The 17,741-nt window shown below is 40.1% G+C and overlaps 1 pseudogene; it reads right to left on the bottom strand.

Moving 5' to 3' along the window:
- Positions 1 to 17,741, bottom strand: part of LOC100352430 (CXXC motif containing zinc binding protein-like) — a 67,786-nt pseudogene that overhangs the window by 8,575 nt on the left and 41,470 nt on the right.

Here is a 17,741-nt window from a genome sequence, read left to right as displayed (position 1 = left end):
CAAAGCAGGCGAAATCCAATGCACCAGCTGTCAGACGAGGCTGCCCCCACTTGGCCTTGTACCTTGTCACAGTGGCCATGATAGGACAGGGACCATGCTGAAACCAGTGTTTGACATAGTTCCCTTCTAAACCTATGCCAGCCTGCTTCCTGATGGCAGACATAAAACATACCTGCCCTGGGATTGCCTCTGAGCACGATGCTTCCTCTGACTTAATACGGACTCACAGGAGATGGCTTTCAGGAATGGAAAAGCAGTGTCTGATCAATACAGGATAGAAATGCTACACAACTCTGACTTCTATGAATAAGATTATTCAATTATAATTTCCAATTTGCTCTCCCATTTATGCTTTGTTTACTAATCTAATTACATGTTTGTTTACAATACAAAATAATTATGTACTGCTTGCAGTAAATCTGTAAAGTGCAGCTAGAAAGTTAAAAAATCACCTATAACCTGTGAACCATAGGGATAATTACTGTTTATTTACTTGAATAACTGTTCAATTTTTCTTTCTCCTAAGAAAGTTGAAATTACGTTATACATACAGTTTCTTCTTTTGTTTTTGTGCCTTCATATTACAAAATAAACATTTTTGTTTTAGTGAATACAAATAGCAAGCCTTTATAAAATATTATATTGACTACCATAATCATACATAGTAATATCTTAATTCACTTAATCATTCCCTAGTTGCTGGACCTTATGATTTTTCCAATAGTGTTTTTATGACAGTATTTTAGATGATTTTATAATAAATATCAGTGTGTAAACCTATTTTGGATTATGTCCTTAGGATCATTTCCTTGAAGTAGAATGACCATAGCCACTATAAGGCTAATTTATTATATCACCAACTTGGTTTCAAAAAATGTCCAGAATGACAATTCCATGGTTTCATCAACAATAGTCCTTCCTTCTTCCTTCTCTCCTGCCCTCTTTCCTTCCTCCCTTCATTCTTCCCTCCCTCCCTCTCTCCCTCTCTCGTCTTTCTCTCCTTTCTTTCTCATATACACTTTCCCCTGCATTCGTGCCTTTTTTTCATACTTTCTGAAATTTCAGCAGATTTCATGTTTTTTCATATCTCAAAAGCATTAATAGTAAAGGGTAGGTATGAGGAGCAGTACTAAGCCTAGTATACTGCATCAGACATTAGTTTCTGCCAAGTTCCAAGCAAGGGATCTCAGAGAGTAGACTGAACACCGACTCAGCAGTAGGACCGGATGATGAATCACTGTGTACTCAAAAGGTATCTGCTGTGCTCAGAGCCCCAGGGTGTGCTTCCCTTTGAGCAATGCTCATCTCCATTAGCCAACTCTGTGGGGTCCACTGATGGCCCTAGGTCTTTAAGGGTTCCTTCCAGAGGCCAGGTGGCCCCACCCATGGAGAACAGCACAAGTGTTCTACAGAATGGTGAGGCTGTCAGTGCCAAGTTGGGCATGGTGGTTGGCTCTCAGAATAGCTGTTCAGCAGGAAAGTTGGAGTCCTGCTAGGAGGCCGGACTGTTTCAGAGGCACTGTGGTGAAGGGCAAACACACTCAGCCTTCTGCGGACTGAGTCAGTGATCTGTTGTGCCCAGCGGTGGTGCTGTGTGATCATGTCACACTATTGTTTTGCCATCCATCATAGTCTCACTTATATTTCCTTAGTTCTACCTTGGCTGAGCTTTTTAAAGACTCCTACTGATTAGCACAGCTTTCCTACCACTACCCTTATTGATAATTGTGTCCTCTCTCCTCCTGACAAATGAAATCTTGCCTATTTTCCCAGGCCACCTTTAATCCCAATCCTTCAAGTCATGTGTCCTAGTAATTCTGGATTGCACTTGGGTCTCCCTTTTCTATATCTGCACAGTTTCTTCTTTTAAAATTATATTTGAGGTGTACAAATTTCATGTATTTCTCATATATATACAGATTTAGGAACATACTGATATTTCTCATCCTACCCTCCCTCCTGCCAGTGTTCCCACCCGCCCTCCTCCTTCCTCTCCTATTCCTTCTTTTAATTTTTACAATTATATACTTTCAGTTTACTTTATACTCATCAGATTAATCCTACACTAAGTAAACAGTTCAACAGACAGCAGGAAGAAAAAAAAAACCACTCTTCCTTAACAGTAGATACAAGAGCTATTAAAAAATCATTGAATCTCAAAATGTTAATTTCACTCTTATCCACAGTTTCTTTTCAATTTCTTTTTTGTGAATTCAAGCTTTGGAGGTAGGAGCCAGGAGCTTTCCCTGGGTCTCGCACCCAGGTGCAGGGGCCCAAGGACTAGGGCCATCCTCCACTGCCTTCCCAGGCCACAGCAGAGAGCTGGATTGGAAGAGGAACAGCCGGGACTAGAACCAGGCACCCATATGTGATGCCGGCACTGCAGGTGGAGGATTAACCTACTTCACCACAGTGCCAACCCCCACAGTTTCTAAAAAATTGTTATTGATGCTAGCATTTTAGCATTTGGTCACATATCATCTTGTATTTTTTTGAATCTGTCTACACAGTCTAGTCTTGTGGCCTCCATGATATCATGGTTTGCTAAAAGAAAGATTTGAGTCTTTGTTTTATTTATCTAGTCTATATCTTTTCCTAGAGCTCTGGACCCATATGACAAATTACCTACCTTAATATCACTCCATTGATATCATACAACTCAAACTTCGTCCTACTCAACTTGGATTTGTGCCAGTAGTCTATATTTGGATGGACATTCTTTATCATCTCTACCTTTTTTCCTTAGTCACCAATCCAAAATTTGTTTATCTCAAATAATTCTACTCTGTCTACCATCACTGCAATCTAACTAGTCTATTTGTGGCTATACTCATGCAGTCTTTCTTCTGCATTGTAATTAAGGTGATCTTTTCAAAACCCAAGTTTGATCATATCATGCTCTATACCACTATAGAACCTATTTTAAATCTGTTAATGGTTGCTCTTAATCTTTTTTTAAAAAATATTTTATTGTGATAAAATACATATTTAAGTTAACATTTGCCGTTTTCACCATTTTTGGTGTGTAATTCCAAGGCATTAAATACATTAATATTGTGCAGCCATCAACCTCTATATTTACAAAACTTTTTCATTGCCCCAAACAGAAACTGTAACTATCAAGCAATACCTCCTCATTGCATATGTCCATGGGAACTTTTAATCAACTTTCTGTCTCTGAATTTGTTCTAGATGGTTTGTGTTAGTAAAACCATATGTCATCTGCCTTTTCTGACTTCTTCCACTTAGGATAATGCTTCTGAAGTTCGTTCCTGTTCAAGCAAGTTTCCTTTTTTTTTAATAGAAAGCTTTTAATGAATAAATATAAATTTTATAAGTACAATTTTTTTATTTTTCACATTTTTTATTTAGTAAATATAAATTTCCAAAGTACAGTTTATGGATTACAATGGCTTCCTCCCACCCCATAATTTCCCTCCCACTCGCACCTCTCCCATCTCCCGCTCCCTCTCCCATTCCATTCACACCAAGATTCATTTTCAATTCTCTTTATATACAGAAGATCAGTTTAGCATATATTAAGTAAAGATTTCAACAGTTTGCTCCCACACAGAAACACAAAGTGTAAAATACTGTTTCAGTACTAGCTATAGCATTACTTCACATTGGACAACACATTAAGGACAGATCCCACATGAGAAGTAAGTACACAGTGACTCCTGTTGTTGACTTAACAATTTGACACTCTTGTTTATGGCGTCAGTAATCACCCTAGGCTCTTGTGATGAGTTGCCAAGGCTATGGAAGCCTTTTGAGTTCGCCACTTCGATCTTATTCCGACAGGGTCATAGTCAAAGTGGAAGTTCTCACCTCCCTTCAGAGAAAGGTACCTCCTTCTTTGATGGCCCCATTCTTTCCACTGGGATCTCACTCACAGAGACCTTTCATTTAGTTTTTTTTTTTTTTTTTTTTTTTTTGCCAGAGTGTCTTGGCTTTCCATGCCTAAAATACTCTCATGGGCTCTTCAGCCAGATCTGAATGCCTTAAGGGCTGATTCTGAGGCCAGAGTGCTATTTAGGACATCTGCCATTCTGAGTCTACTGTGTATCCCGCTTCCCATGTTGGATCGCTCTCTTCCTTTTTGATTCTATCAGCTAGTATTAGCAGACACTAGTCTTGTTTGTGTGATCCCTTTGACTCTTAGACCTATCAGTGTGATCAATTGTGAACTGAAATTGATCACTTGGACTAGTAGGATGGCATTGGTACATGCCACCTTGATGGGATTGTATTGGAATCACCTGGCACGTTTCTAACTCCACCATTTGGGGCAAGTCTGATTGAGCATGTCCCAAATTGTACATTTCCTCCCTCTCTTATTCCCACTCTTACATTTAACAGGGATCACTTTTCAGTTAAAATTTAAACACCTAAGAATAATTGTGTGTTAATTACATAGTTCAACCAATAGTACTAGAACAAAACAAAACAAAATACTAAAATGGATAAAGTATTACATTGTACATCAACAGTCAGGACAAGAGCTGATCAAGTCGCTGTTTCTCATAGTGTCCATTTCACTTTAACAGGTTTCCCCTTTGGTGCTCAGTTAGTTGTCGCCAATCAGGGAGAACATATGACATTTGTCCCTTTGGGACTGGCTTAATTCACTCAGCATAATATTTTCCAGATTCCTCCATCTTGTTGCAAATGATCGGTGTTATATCTTAATGTTAGCCATTGCAAAGCACACCGGACACCGGAGTAAGGGAAAGGGTTTATTGGGGAACACCCTACAGACCGGAGTGAAGGGGCGGCAAAGAAAAAAGAGAGGGAGACGGTAAGAGAGAGAGACAGAGAGGAGAGGAGCTAGCAAGGAGAGAAGATAGAGCAGAGAAGAGGAGAGAGGAGAGCAGAGCCAAGAGACCAGAGGAGGAGGCTAGAGAGAGGAACCGAGAGAGAGCAGGAGAGAAGAGCCAAGAGAGCACATGTTCAGGAACAGGCCCTTTTAAAACTTTGCCTGAGGGTGGGCAGGGAAGCAGGAGCAGCGAATCCCATTAGGATGGGGGTGGAGCCTGGCTCAGGTAGCTGGGCCAAGCGGCCACCTGGCTACAACTGCGCCAGTTTCCTAACAATCGTGTTTCATTGTTTTTGACTGTTGTATAGTATTCTATAGAGTACATGTCCCATAATTTCTTTATCCAGTCTACTGTTGATGGGCATTTGGGTTGGTTCCAGGTCTTAGCTATTGTGAATTGAGCTGCAATAAACATTAATGTGCAGACAGCTTTTTTGTTTGCCAATTTAATTTCCTTTGGGTAAATTCCAAGGAGTGGTATGGCTGGGTTGAATGGTAGTTATATTCAGGTTTCTGAGGAATCTCCAGACTGACTTCCATAGTGGCTTAACCAGGTTGCATTCCCACCAACAGTGGGTTAGTGTCCCTTTTTCCCCACATCGTCTCCAGCATCTATTGTTGGTAGATTTCTGAATGTGAGCCATTCTGACTGGGGTGAGGTGAAACCTCATTGTGGTTTTGATTTGCATATCCCTGATTGCTAGTGATCTTGAACATTTTTTCATGTGCCTGTTGGCCATTTGGATTTCCTCTTTTGAAAAATGTCTATCGAGATCCTTGGCCCATCTCTTAAGTGGGTTGTTGGCTTTGATGTTGTGGAGTTTCTTGATTTCTTTGTAGATTCTGGTTATCAACCTTTTATCTGTTGCATAGTTTGCAAATATTTTTTCCCATTCTGTCAGTTGCCTCTTCACTCTCCTGACTGTTTCTTTTGCAGTACAGAAACTTCTCAATTTGATGCAATCCCAATAGTTAATTTTGGCTTTGACTGCCTGCGCCTCCAGGGTCTTTTCTAGGAAGTCTTTGCCTGTGCCAATATCTTGCAGGGTTTCTCCAATGCTCTCTAATAATTTGATGGTGTCAGGTTGTAGATTTAAGTCTTTAATCCATTTTGAGTGGTTTTTTGTGTAAGGTGAAAGGTAGGTGTCTTGCTTCATGATTCTGCACGTGGAAATCCAATTTTCCCAGCACCATTTATTGAATAGACTGTCCTTGCTCCAGGAATTGGTTTTAGATCCTTGATCAAATGTAAGTAGGCTGTAGATGTTTGGGTTGATTTCTGGTGTTTCTATTTTGTTTCATTGGTCTATCCATCTGTTTCTGTACCAGTACCATGCTGTTTTGATTACAACTGCCCTGTAGTATGTCCTGAAATCTGGTATTGTGATGCTTCCGGTTTTGTTTTTGTTGTACAAGATTGTTTTAGCTATTCGAGGTCTCCTGTGTCTCCATATGAATTCCAGCATCATTTTTTCCAGATCTGAGAAGAAAGTCTTCGGTATCTTGATTGGTATTGCATTGAATTTATAAATTGCTTTTGGGAGAATGGACATTTTGATGATATTGATTCTTCCACTCCATGAGCATGGAAGATGTTTCCATTTCATGGTATCCTCTTCTATTTCTTTCTTTAAGGTTTTGCAATTTTCATCATAGAGATCTTTAACATCCTTGGTTAAGTTTATTCCAACGTATTTGATTGTTTTTGTAGCTATTGTGAATGGGATTGATCTTAGAAGTTCTTCCTCAGCTGTGGCATTGTCTGTGTATACAAAGGCTGTTGATTTTTGTGCATTGATTTTATTTATTTATTTATTTTTTACTTTGGAAATTTATAATTATTAAATAAAAGGTTTTTTTTGTGTGTGTTTCTTTTGCTAAGATTTTTTTTAACTTTTATTTAATGAATATAAATTTCCAAAGTACGACTTATGGATTACAATGGCTTCCCCCCCATACCGTCCCTCCGACCCGCAACCCTCCCCTTTCCCACTCCCTCTCCCCTTCCATTCACATCAAGATTCATTTTCGATTATCTTAATATACAGAAGATCAGCTTAGTATACATTAAGTAAGGATTTCAACAGTTTGCTCCCACACAGAAACATAAAGTGAAAAATAATAGATGATTTTTTTCAATGATGATGAAATCAGATCAGACCTATTGTCATGTTTAATCCCAGTGAGAGTCAAGTTGGGAGTTGATAGTTTCTTTTCTTTTTTTTTTTTTTTTTTTACAGAGGATCAGTTTAGTATGCATTAAGTAAAGATTTCAACAGTTTGCAGCCCCATAGAAACACAAAGTGAAATATATTGTTTGAGTACTCGTTATAGCATTAAATCTCAATGTACAGCACACTAAGGGCAGAGATCCTACATGAGGAGTAAGTGCACAGTGACTCCTGTTGTTGACTTTACCAATTGACACTCCTGTCTATGGCATCAGTAATCTCCCTATGCTCCAGTCATGAGTTTCCAAGGCTATGGAAGCCCTCTGAGTTCTCCGATTCTTATCTTGTTTAGACAAGGTCATAGTCAAAGTGGAGGTTCTCTCCTCCTTTCAGAGAAAGGTACCTCCTTCTTTGAAGACCTGTTCTTTCCACTGGGATCTCACTCACAGAGATCTTTTTTGTGCATTGATTTTATATCCTGCTACTTTGCCAAAATCTTCTATGAGTTCCAATAGTCTCTTAGTAGAGTTCTTTGGGTCCCCTAGATAAAGAATCATATCGTCTGCAAAGAGGGATAGTTTGAGTTCTTCCTTCCCAATTTGTATCCCTTTAATTTCTTTTTCTTGCCTAATAGCTCTGGCTAGAACTTCCAGAACTATGTTAAATAGCAGTGGTGAGAGTGGGCATCCCTGTCTGGTACCAGATCTCAGTGGAAATGCTTCCAACTTTTCCCCATTCAATAGGATGTTGGCCGTGGGTTTTTCATAAATTGCTTTGATTGTATTGAGGAATGTTCCTTCCATACCCAGTTTGCTTAGAGTTTTCATCATGAAAGGGTGTTGTATTTTATCAAATGCTTTCTCGGCATCTATTGAGATAATCATATGGTTTTTCTTCTGCAGTCTATTAATGTGGTGTTTCACATTGATTGTTTTGCACACATTGAACCATCCCTGCATACCAGGGATAAATCCCACTTGGTCTGGGTGGATGATCTTTCTGATGCGTTGTTGCATTCTATCGGCCAGAATTTTATTGAGGATTTTTGCATCTATGTTCATCAGGGATATTGGTCTGTAATTCTCTTTTAATGCTGCATCTTTTCCCGGCTTAGGAATTAAGGTGATGCTGGCTTCATAGAAAGAATTTGGGAGGACTCCCTCTTTTTCAATTGTTCTGAATAGTTTGAGAAGTATTGGAGTCAGTTCTTCTTTAAATGTCTGGTAGAATTCAGCAGTGAATCCATCTGGTCCTGGGCTTTTCTTTGTTGGGAGGGCCTTTATTACTGTTTCAATTTCTGTCTCAGTTATGGGTCTGTTTAGGTTTTCGATGTCTTCCTGGTTCAATTTAGGTAGGTTGCATGTGTCCAGGAATCTATCCATTTCTGATAGGTTTCCCTGTTTGCTGGCATACAAGTCCTTGTAGTAATTTCTGATGATTCTTTTTATTTCTGTGGTGTCTGTTGTTATGTTTCCTTTTTCATCTCTGATTTTATTGATTTGGGTCTTTTCTCTTCTTTTTTTAGTTAGTTGGGCCAATGGGGTGTCAATTTTGTTTATTTTTTCAAAAAACCAGCTCCTCGTTTGGCTGATTTTTTGTAATTTTTTTTTGATTCAACCCTGTTGATTTCTTCTCTGATTTTAATTATTTCTCTTCTCCTACTAGATTTGGGTCTGGTTTGCTGTAGGTTTTCTAGATCCTTGAGATGCATTGAAAGCTCATCTGTTTGGGGCTTTCCAATTTCTTGATGTAGGCACCTATTGATATGAACTTTCCTCTTAACACTGCTTTTGCTGTATCCCATAAGTTTTGGTGTGTTGTGCTGTTATCTTCATTTACTTCCAGAAAGTTTTTGATTTCTCTTTTGATTTCTTCTATGACCCAATGTTCATTCAGGAGCATGTTGTTCAATCTCCATGTGTTTACATATGCTCTAGGGATTCCTGCATTGCTAATTTCCACCTTCATTCCCCTGTGTTCTGAGAAGCTGCATGGTATGATTCTAATTCTTTTGAATTTGCTGAGACTTGCTTTATGGCCTAGTATGTGGTCAATCCTAGAGAAGGTTCCATGTACTGCTGAGAAGAATGCAATTTCTTTATGTGTGGGATAAAAAGTTCTGTAGATACCTGTTAGATCCATTTGGGCTATAGTGTTGTTTAAATCTACTGTCTCCTTGTTGATCTTCTGTCCTGTTGATCTGTCTATTTTTGAGAGTGAAGTATTGAAGTCCCCCAGTACTATTGTATTGGGGTCTAAGTCTCCCTTTAAGTCTGTTAACAAATCTTTTAGATAAACTGGTGCCCTGTAGTTAGGTGCATATACATTGATAATTGTTATATCTGCCTGTTGAATTGATCCCTTAATCATTATATAGTGCCCCTCTTTGTCTCTCTTAATAGTTTTTGTGTTAAAGTTTATGTTGTCCAACAGTTTCCTCTGCTGTTTCTCCCCCTACTCTTCCTTGAATCTGCAATATCTCCACTTTTATTAAACTGTCTCTTCCCGGACTATCTGTGCGCTCCCTACCTATTCTGCCATCTTGCCGCTCTTCTCCAGTTTTTGGATTATAGTAGTTCTTCCCCCCCTACTCCCCCTCCCAACCACAAACCATCCCACCACACTCCCACTCCCATTCCATTTTTCATTGATTCATTTTTAATTATCTTTATATACAGAAGATCAACTCTATACTGAGTAAAGATTTCAACAGTTTGCAGCCACACAGAAACACAAAGTATAAAGTACTGTTTGAATACTAGCTTTACAGTTATTTCACATAGTACAACACATTAAGGACAGAGGTCCTACATGGGGAGCAGGTGCACAGTGACTCCCATTGTTGATTTAACAATTGACACTCTTACTTATGATGTCAGGGATCACCAAGGCTCTTTTCATAATCTGCCAAGGCTATGAAAGTCTCTTGAGTTTGCAAACTCTGACCTTACTTAGACAAGGCCATATTCAAAGTGGAAGTTCTCTCCTCCCTTCAGAGAAAGGTACCTTCTTCTTTGATGGCCCCTTCTTTGCACTGGGATCTCACTCAGAGTTCTTTCATTTAGGTCATTTTTTTGCCAGAGTGTCTTGGCTTTCCATGCCTGAAATTCTCTCATGGGCTTTTTAGCCAGATCCGAATGCCCTGAGGGGTGATCCTGAGGCCAGAATGTCCAGCAAGTTTTGTAACTTCATTACTCTATACGGTAATGACATTTAATTGTATGGATAGACTACACTTTTTGATGCATTCATCTACTAACAAGCACTCAGATTGTTTCAGTCTATTGGCTGTGATGAATAGCATTCAAATGATCATTGGTGTACAAATACCAACCTGAGCCCCTCCTGATTTTTAGCTATTTTGCCTTCATCTTATTCATTATCAATAAGCGAGTTTCTTAATTTGGTATATAAAGGTCAGCCTAGCTTAGCAGCTCAGTCCCCTATTCCCAGCATACTCTGCTCTCTCAGCTTTCTCTTTAGCATCCTCATACTTGCATGGTTCTTTCCTCTGGCAAGCCGTAGACACAGGCTGTCCCACTTGCCTGTAACACTTTATTCTCCCACATTTCACCAATTAACCCCTTCATATTTTCTGTCAAGTGCTTTTTCTCTTGCTTCTGTTATAGAGTCTAGAACACTGAAACATTTTTTTAGCAGTCTATAACAATTCACATTCCATGTATTTGTCTTCTTTGAATGATAATAACTCCCATGTGGATAGTATTTATAAAAGTTTTAACTCATGCTTGAATTACTGTCGTTTAACACTGGTGAGTGACATTTTTGATAGGTGCTTAGTTAGTGCCTGTTAAAGGAAGATATATTGAAGAAATATACCTTTTTTCCTGAATCTATAATAATTCCCTATATTAAATTTTAGTTTTTCTTAAAAGTTTAGTTGTAAGAGAGAGAGAGAGAGAGAGAGAGAGACTATCCGCTGGTTCATTCCTCAAATGTCCCAAATCCCAGGCAGGGCTGGACCAGGAGTAAAGTCAGGAGCTGGGAATGTAACCCAGATCTCCCGTGTGGGTGGAAACTGGAGTCAGGGGCCAGAGCTGGGAATCAAACCGAGGCATCCAATGTGGAATGTGGGTATCTTAACCGCGGGGCAAGCTGCCTGCTGCCCTCATAGATCTTATAATAGCACTGGCACATATCATTGTTTTAGTAATATTTGTTCATTTCAAGCTTCTAATTAGCCAAGTTCCATTTTATTTTGAAAGAACAGAATGTCAAACTTCTAGGCAAGAGAAACACAGTTTCTAGAATGCCAGAGGCAATAGTAACTCCCAAATCATTTTTAGAGGCAGTTGTAACTTCCCATGTTGTGCAAAATATCCTGAGTCAGGTACCAGAGAGTGTAGTGATTGAGAAACAGCTTAAGTTCCTCAAGAGATTGAACATCAGTATTTCCACTGCTAGGGATAAAAGAATACGTACATACATTGGTGGAACAGCCAGGACTTGAACCTGTACTCTATATGCGGTGCTGCTGTCGCAGGTGGCAGATTAACCAGCTGCACCTCACCTCCAGACCCTAACTTTCCAATTATGTGACTTTAGGTGAGTTATTTAACCTCTCTGTTTCTCAAAAATTATAATGATACCTTTGTGATAAGGGTATGATGAGAATTAAATGAATTAAGATGCACAAAAGGCTATGGAAGGATATGAAACAGCAAGTGTTCAGTAAATGTGAACTTTAAAATTGTGCTTTCTAGTTGTTCTAGGGGGATTCATGTGCAGATGCCTAGATTTTTCAATGTGTGCACCAGTTTTGATTTACTGTGTGTAAAAGAGTAGTTCACAGACTGATGATTGTTTTTGTGTACTTTGTCTTGATGGTCAGTCTCCTGTTCCCCTCTCTTAGCAGAAAATTCTCCTTACTTCTGATTTTAATCTGTGAAATAGATTTTTTCCTATTGCTACTTCTCTCACTGATTAAGCTGTAGGCTTCCGGAGGAAATTTTTCTTTTCTCAGGGCTGGTTTATCTTCTTTACACACAAGTATCCAACAATTTGGAGGAGAGATATCCAGAGATAACCCTGAGGGCTGAATCACATCTGTGGGGAGGCAGGATAGTTAGCACAATCAGAGGAGTTTGGTCTAATAAAACAAGTATCCTTGATCCTGAATATGTTCTTTCTTCATCCAACTTTACTACCTTTCTCCTGGCAATTCAGGATACGCTGGATAAATACTGAATAGAATGAAATGAAAAACTGCTATTAGATCACCTGTGCTATTAGATAGGAGCCCCTCTCTGGGACTTACCACAGGATGCAATTAGTCACGTTCATTTTCTCATTCTATTTAAACCTGCCACCCCCCATAAAATAATTCTCATGAAATTATTTTGAATTTTCTAATTTTAATTTTGTTTATTTATTTACATTTTATTTGAAAGAGAGAGATCTTCCATGTTCTGGATCATGTCCCAAATGTCTGCAAAAAGCAGGGCTGGGCTAGGCATAAGCCAGGATCTGGGAACCCAGCCTGAGTCTCCTATGTGGGTGGCAGGGATCCAAGTACTTGAGTCATCATCTACTGCCTCCAGAGATGTGCATTTGTAGGAAGCTGGATCAGAACAGAGTGGTCTCAAGACAGGCACCCTAATATGGGATGTGAATGTACTAAGCAGTGACTTAACTCCAGAGCCGAATGCCCACCCCACCCCACTCCACCCCAGGAAAATTCTCAACAATCACCCTAGGTATAATTTTGTTGTAAACTTAGATATATTTATTTAGATTACTTTTAAAAAATATTTATTTATTTATTTGGAAGAGTTACAGAGAGACAAACAGATAGGGAGGTCTTCCATCAGCTGGTTCACTCCCCAAGGCCTCATTGGCCAGAGCTGAACCAGACAAAGCAGGAGCCAGGAGCTTCATCCTGGTCTCCCATGTGGGTGGCCCAAACACTTGGGCCATCTTCCAGTGTTTTTCTAGGTCAATAGCAGGGAGCTGGACTGGAAGTGGGACAGTCGGGGCATGGACTGATGCTGTGCCACAATGCCATCGCCTACTTACTTTTTAAAAGCTTTATGTATATATGTATGTATTTGAAAGACAGAACAAGAGAGAGAGAAAAGAGAGGGAGAAGATAGATAGATAGATAGATAGATAGATAGATGATAGAGATCTTCCATTCCCTGAATCACTCCCCAAATGTTCACAACACATAACCTCATTAGGACCTAGCTGAAGCCAGGAGCCAGAAACTCCATCCTGGTCTCTCACATGTGTTTAAATGGCACAGGTACTTTGGCCATCATCTGCTGCCTTCTCAGGTACGTTAGCAAAAAAGCTGGATTGAAAATGGAGCAGCCAGGACTCAAATCTGTGCTGAGATATGGGACACCATCTTCATAAATGGTGGCTTAACCCGCTGTGCCACACCACCAGTTCCTAGTCTACCTTACTTTTTGTCCTGGTTTATATTTACTTCTTTCATTAAACAAGTAAACTTTAACTGAACACTTGTTATATGCCAGAAACTGTTTTAGGACAAGATCTCTACCATCAGGGCATTTACATATTCATTAGGAGAAGTCAGAAAATGCATAGTAAGCAAATGTCTTGGTATTATGTCAAGTGGAAATACAAGCATAGCAACAAAAACTAAGTCAGGAAAGGCATATTGGGAGTGTTGGTGAATATTATTTAATGTAAAGAGCTCAGAAAACAACTTGGGTAAGGTAACATTTGAGACCTGCAAAAAACAAGGGAAGGAGCCTTGTGGGTATTGAGAGGAAGATTCAGACAGGCTGAATTGGGAGCATGATCAGTGGGTTTGAAGAGCAGCAAGGAGGTTGGTGGGGCTGGAACCCATGAAGCAACTGAGAGGGTGGTGGGACCAGAGGTCAGAGAGCTACCAGGAGAACCAGCACACACGAGTCCTAATTGTAGAGATTTGATTTAACTCTGAGGGGGAAGGAAAGACATAGGAGGGTTTTGAAGAGTGTATTGAGACAATTATATTTTTAAAAGGCTCCCGATGGCTACTTTATTGCAAGGGAGACAAGGATGGGAATCAAGGAGCCCAGATAGAACACTTTCTGCAGTTCTCTGGCACATTATGTTTTTCTAACAGTGTAGGTGATAAGAAATGTTCAGATTCTGGATATATTTGGAGTACACAGTTAAGGGAATTTGTGAGCAGATTAGGTGTGCAGTAAATAAGGAAGAAGAGTTAAGAATGATTGAAGTGGGGCTGGCACTGTGGCATAGTGTGTTAAGCCACCACCTGGAGCACTGGCATCCCATATGGGTGCTGGTTCGAGTCCCGGCTGCTCCATTTCCTATACAGCTCTCTGCTATGGCCTGAGAAGGCAGTAGAGGATGGCCCAAGTCCTTGGGCCCTTGCACCTGCATGGGAGACCAGGAAGAAACTCCTGGCTCCTGGCGTTGGATTGGCACAGCTCCAGTCATTGTTGTGGCTAATTAGTGGACCAGTGCATGGAAGACCTCTCTCTCTCTCTGACTCTCCTTCTCTTTCTGTGTAATTCTGACTTTCAAATAAATAAAGAAATCTTAAAAAAAAAAACAAGTGGTAGGGGCCGGCGTTGTGGCTCAGCGGGTTAACACCCTGGCTAGAAGCACTGGCATCCCATATGGGCTCTGGTTCGAGACCCGGATGCTCCACTTCCAATCCAGCTCTCTGCTATGGCCTGGGAAGGCAGTGGAAGATGGCCCAGGTCCTCAGGCCCCTGCACCCACGTGGGAGACCTGGGAGAGGCTCCTGGCTCCTGGCTTCAGATCAGCACAGCTCCGGCCATTGCGACCAACTGGGGAGTGAACCATCAGTTGGAAGGCCTCTCTCTCTCTCTCTCTCTCTGTCTGTCTCTGTCTCTCTGCCTCTCCTCTCTATGTGCAACTCTGACTTTCAAATAAACAAATAAACCTTTAAAAAAAAAAGAAGCGATCATCAAAGAAGAATGCCCTTTCCTCTGAAGGGAGGAGAGAACTTCCCCTTTGCTTATGGCTTTGTCTAAATTGTGACAATGTTTGTGGATTCAGAAAGTTTCCATAGCCTAGGAAGCTCATGTCAAGAGCCTTCGGTGATCACTGATATCATACATAAGAGTGTTAATTCTTAAATTAACAGCAGGAGTCATTGTGCACTAAATTCCCATGCAGGACCTCTGTCCTCAAAGAGTTGGATTATGAGAGTTAATAATAAAACATGTTCCCAAAGATTTACTTCGTTTTAGCGTATTAATTGGAAGATATACTTACGTCTCATAAGTTATAGTCATGTCTAAGTGCTCGCAAAAGAGGTATCATTCTTGGGTTCTTCTTCAAAGTAAATTAAGTTTCTCAAGACAAAAGTGATTAAAAATAAAGAAATATATAAATTAAATCTCAAAATGGTTTACTCTTATTGAATTAAAATTTTTTTTCATTGTTGTAAAAATAATCCTTCTGGTTTTCTACTGCACAGTAGTGTAACAATATTAATGATAACATATTGTATATTTCTTTTTTAAACTTTTATTTAATTAATATAAATTTCCAAAGTACAGCTTATGGATTACAATGGCTCCCTCCCCCATAACTTCCCTCAAACACACAACCCTCCCCTTTCCCGCTCCCTTTCCCTTTCCATTCACATCAAGATTCATTTTCAATTCTCTTTACATACAAAAGATCAGTTTAGTATATATTAAGTAAAGATTTCAACAGTTTGCTCCCACACAGAAACACAAAGTGAACAATACTGTTTGAGTACTAGTTATAGCATTAAATCACAATGTACAGCACATTAAGGACAGAGATCCTACATGAGGAGTAAGTGCACAGTGACTCCTGTTGTTGACTTAACAATTTGACACTCTTGTTTATGGCATCAGTAATCACCCTAGGCTCTTGTGATGAGTTGCCAAGGCTATGGAAGCCTTTTGAGTTCACCGACTCTGATCATATTTAGACAAGGTCATTTGTTCTACTTAATACTTTTGGTTGAATACTGTAATCAATACACAGTTATTCTTAAGTGTTGAAACTTAACTGAAAAGTGATCGCTGTTAAATATAAGAGTGGGAATAAGAGAGGGAAGAGATGTGCAATTTGGGACATGCTCAAGCTGACTTACCTCAAACGGTAGAGTTAGAAACATACCAGGGGATTCCAATTCAATCCCATCAAGGTGGCATGTACCAATGCCATCTCACTAGTCCAAGTGATCAATTTCTGTTCACAATTGATCATAATGATAGGACTAAGAACCAAAGGGATCACATAAACAAGACTAGTGTCTGCAAATACTAACTGATAGAATCAAAAAGGGAGAGAACGATCCAACATGGGAAGTGAGATACACAGCAGACCCATAGAATGGCAGATGTCCTAAACAGCACTCTGGCCTCAGAATCAGCCCTTAAGGCATGCGGATCTGGCTGAAAAGCCCATGAGAGTATTTCAGGCATGGAAAGCCAAGACACTGTGGCAAAAAAAAAAAATGTCCTAAATGAAAGATCTCCATGAGTGAGATCCCAGTGGAAAGAAAAGGTCATCAAAGAAGGAGGTACCTTTCTCTGGAGGGAGGTGAGAACTTCCACTCTGACTATGACCTTGTCTATACATATTGTATATTTCTAAATAGCTAGAAAAAAACTTTTGAATGTTCACAGAACAAAGAAATCTTGAATATATGAAGTTATGGATGCTAATTATCCTAATTTGATAAAGTGTATGCATGTATCAAAAGATTACATTGTACCTCATAAATATGTACAATTATTGTGTCAATAAAAACAAATAATCTAATAAAAACTAATGCTAATCCAGTCTTAAGGACAGAAACTATTGCCTTGAGAATTAGGTTTTTAACACATTCTTTTGGGATGACATAATAAAGTCAGATCATATTTCAAAATAAAAAAAGAACCTGAATTTTATAGCATCTACTCTATTAAAAAGTATGATGAGGGGTCAGTGCTGTGGCGCAGCAGGTTAAAGCCCTGGCCAGAAGCGCCGACATCCCATATGGATGCCGGTTCTAATTGCGGCAGCTCCTTTTCCGATCTAGTTCTCTGCTATGACCTGGGGAAACAGTGGAAGATGGCTCAAGTCATTGGGCCCTGCACCTGTGTTGGAGACCTGGAAGAAGCTCCTGGATCCTGGCTTCGGATCGGGGTAGGTTCAGTCATTGCGGCCATCTAAGGAGTGACCAGTGGATGGAAGACCTCTCTCTCTGTCTCTACCTCTCTCTGTAACTCTTTCAAATAAATAAAAAATAATTCTTAAAAAAAAAAAAAGTAATGATGAGGGGCCAGTTTTGTGGCTTAGTGGGTAAAATCCCTGCCTGCAGTGCTGGCATCCCATGTGGACACCAGTTTGAGTCCTGGCTGCTCCACTTTTGATCTAGCTCCTTACCATGGCCTGAGAATAGAAGTTGGCCCCAGGACTTGGGCCCCTGTACCCACATGGGAGAACCAGAAGAAGCTTCTGGCTCCTGGTTTCAGATTGGCCTAGTTCTGGCCATTGTAGCCATCTGGGGAGTAAACCAGCAGATGGAAGACCTCTCTCACTCTCTCTGCCTCTGCCTATCTGTAACTCTGCCTTTCAAATAAATAAATAAATCTTAAAAACAAAGATGATGGTAGGCCGGCGCCGTGGCTCAATAGGCTAATCCTCCACCTTGCGGCGCCGGCACACCGGGTTCTAGTCCCGGTCGGGGCGCCGGATTCTGTCCCGGTTGCCCCTCTTCCAGGCCAGCTCTCTGCTATGGCCAGGGAGTGCAG

The sequence above is a fragment of the Oryctolagus cuniculus genome, chromosome 4 (assembly GCF_964237555.1).
Source record: "Oryctolagus cuniculus chromosome 4, mOryCun1.1, whole genome shotgun sequence".
Classification (NCBI taxonomy): domain Eukaryota; kingdom Metazoa; phylum Chordata; class Mammalia; order Lagomorpha; family Leporidae; genus Oryctolagus; species Oryctolagus cuniculus.
This window is presented reverse-complemented; position numbering and strand designations above follow the sequence as displayed.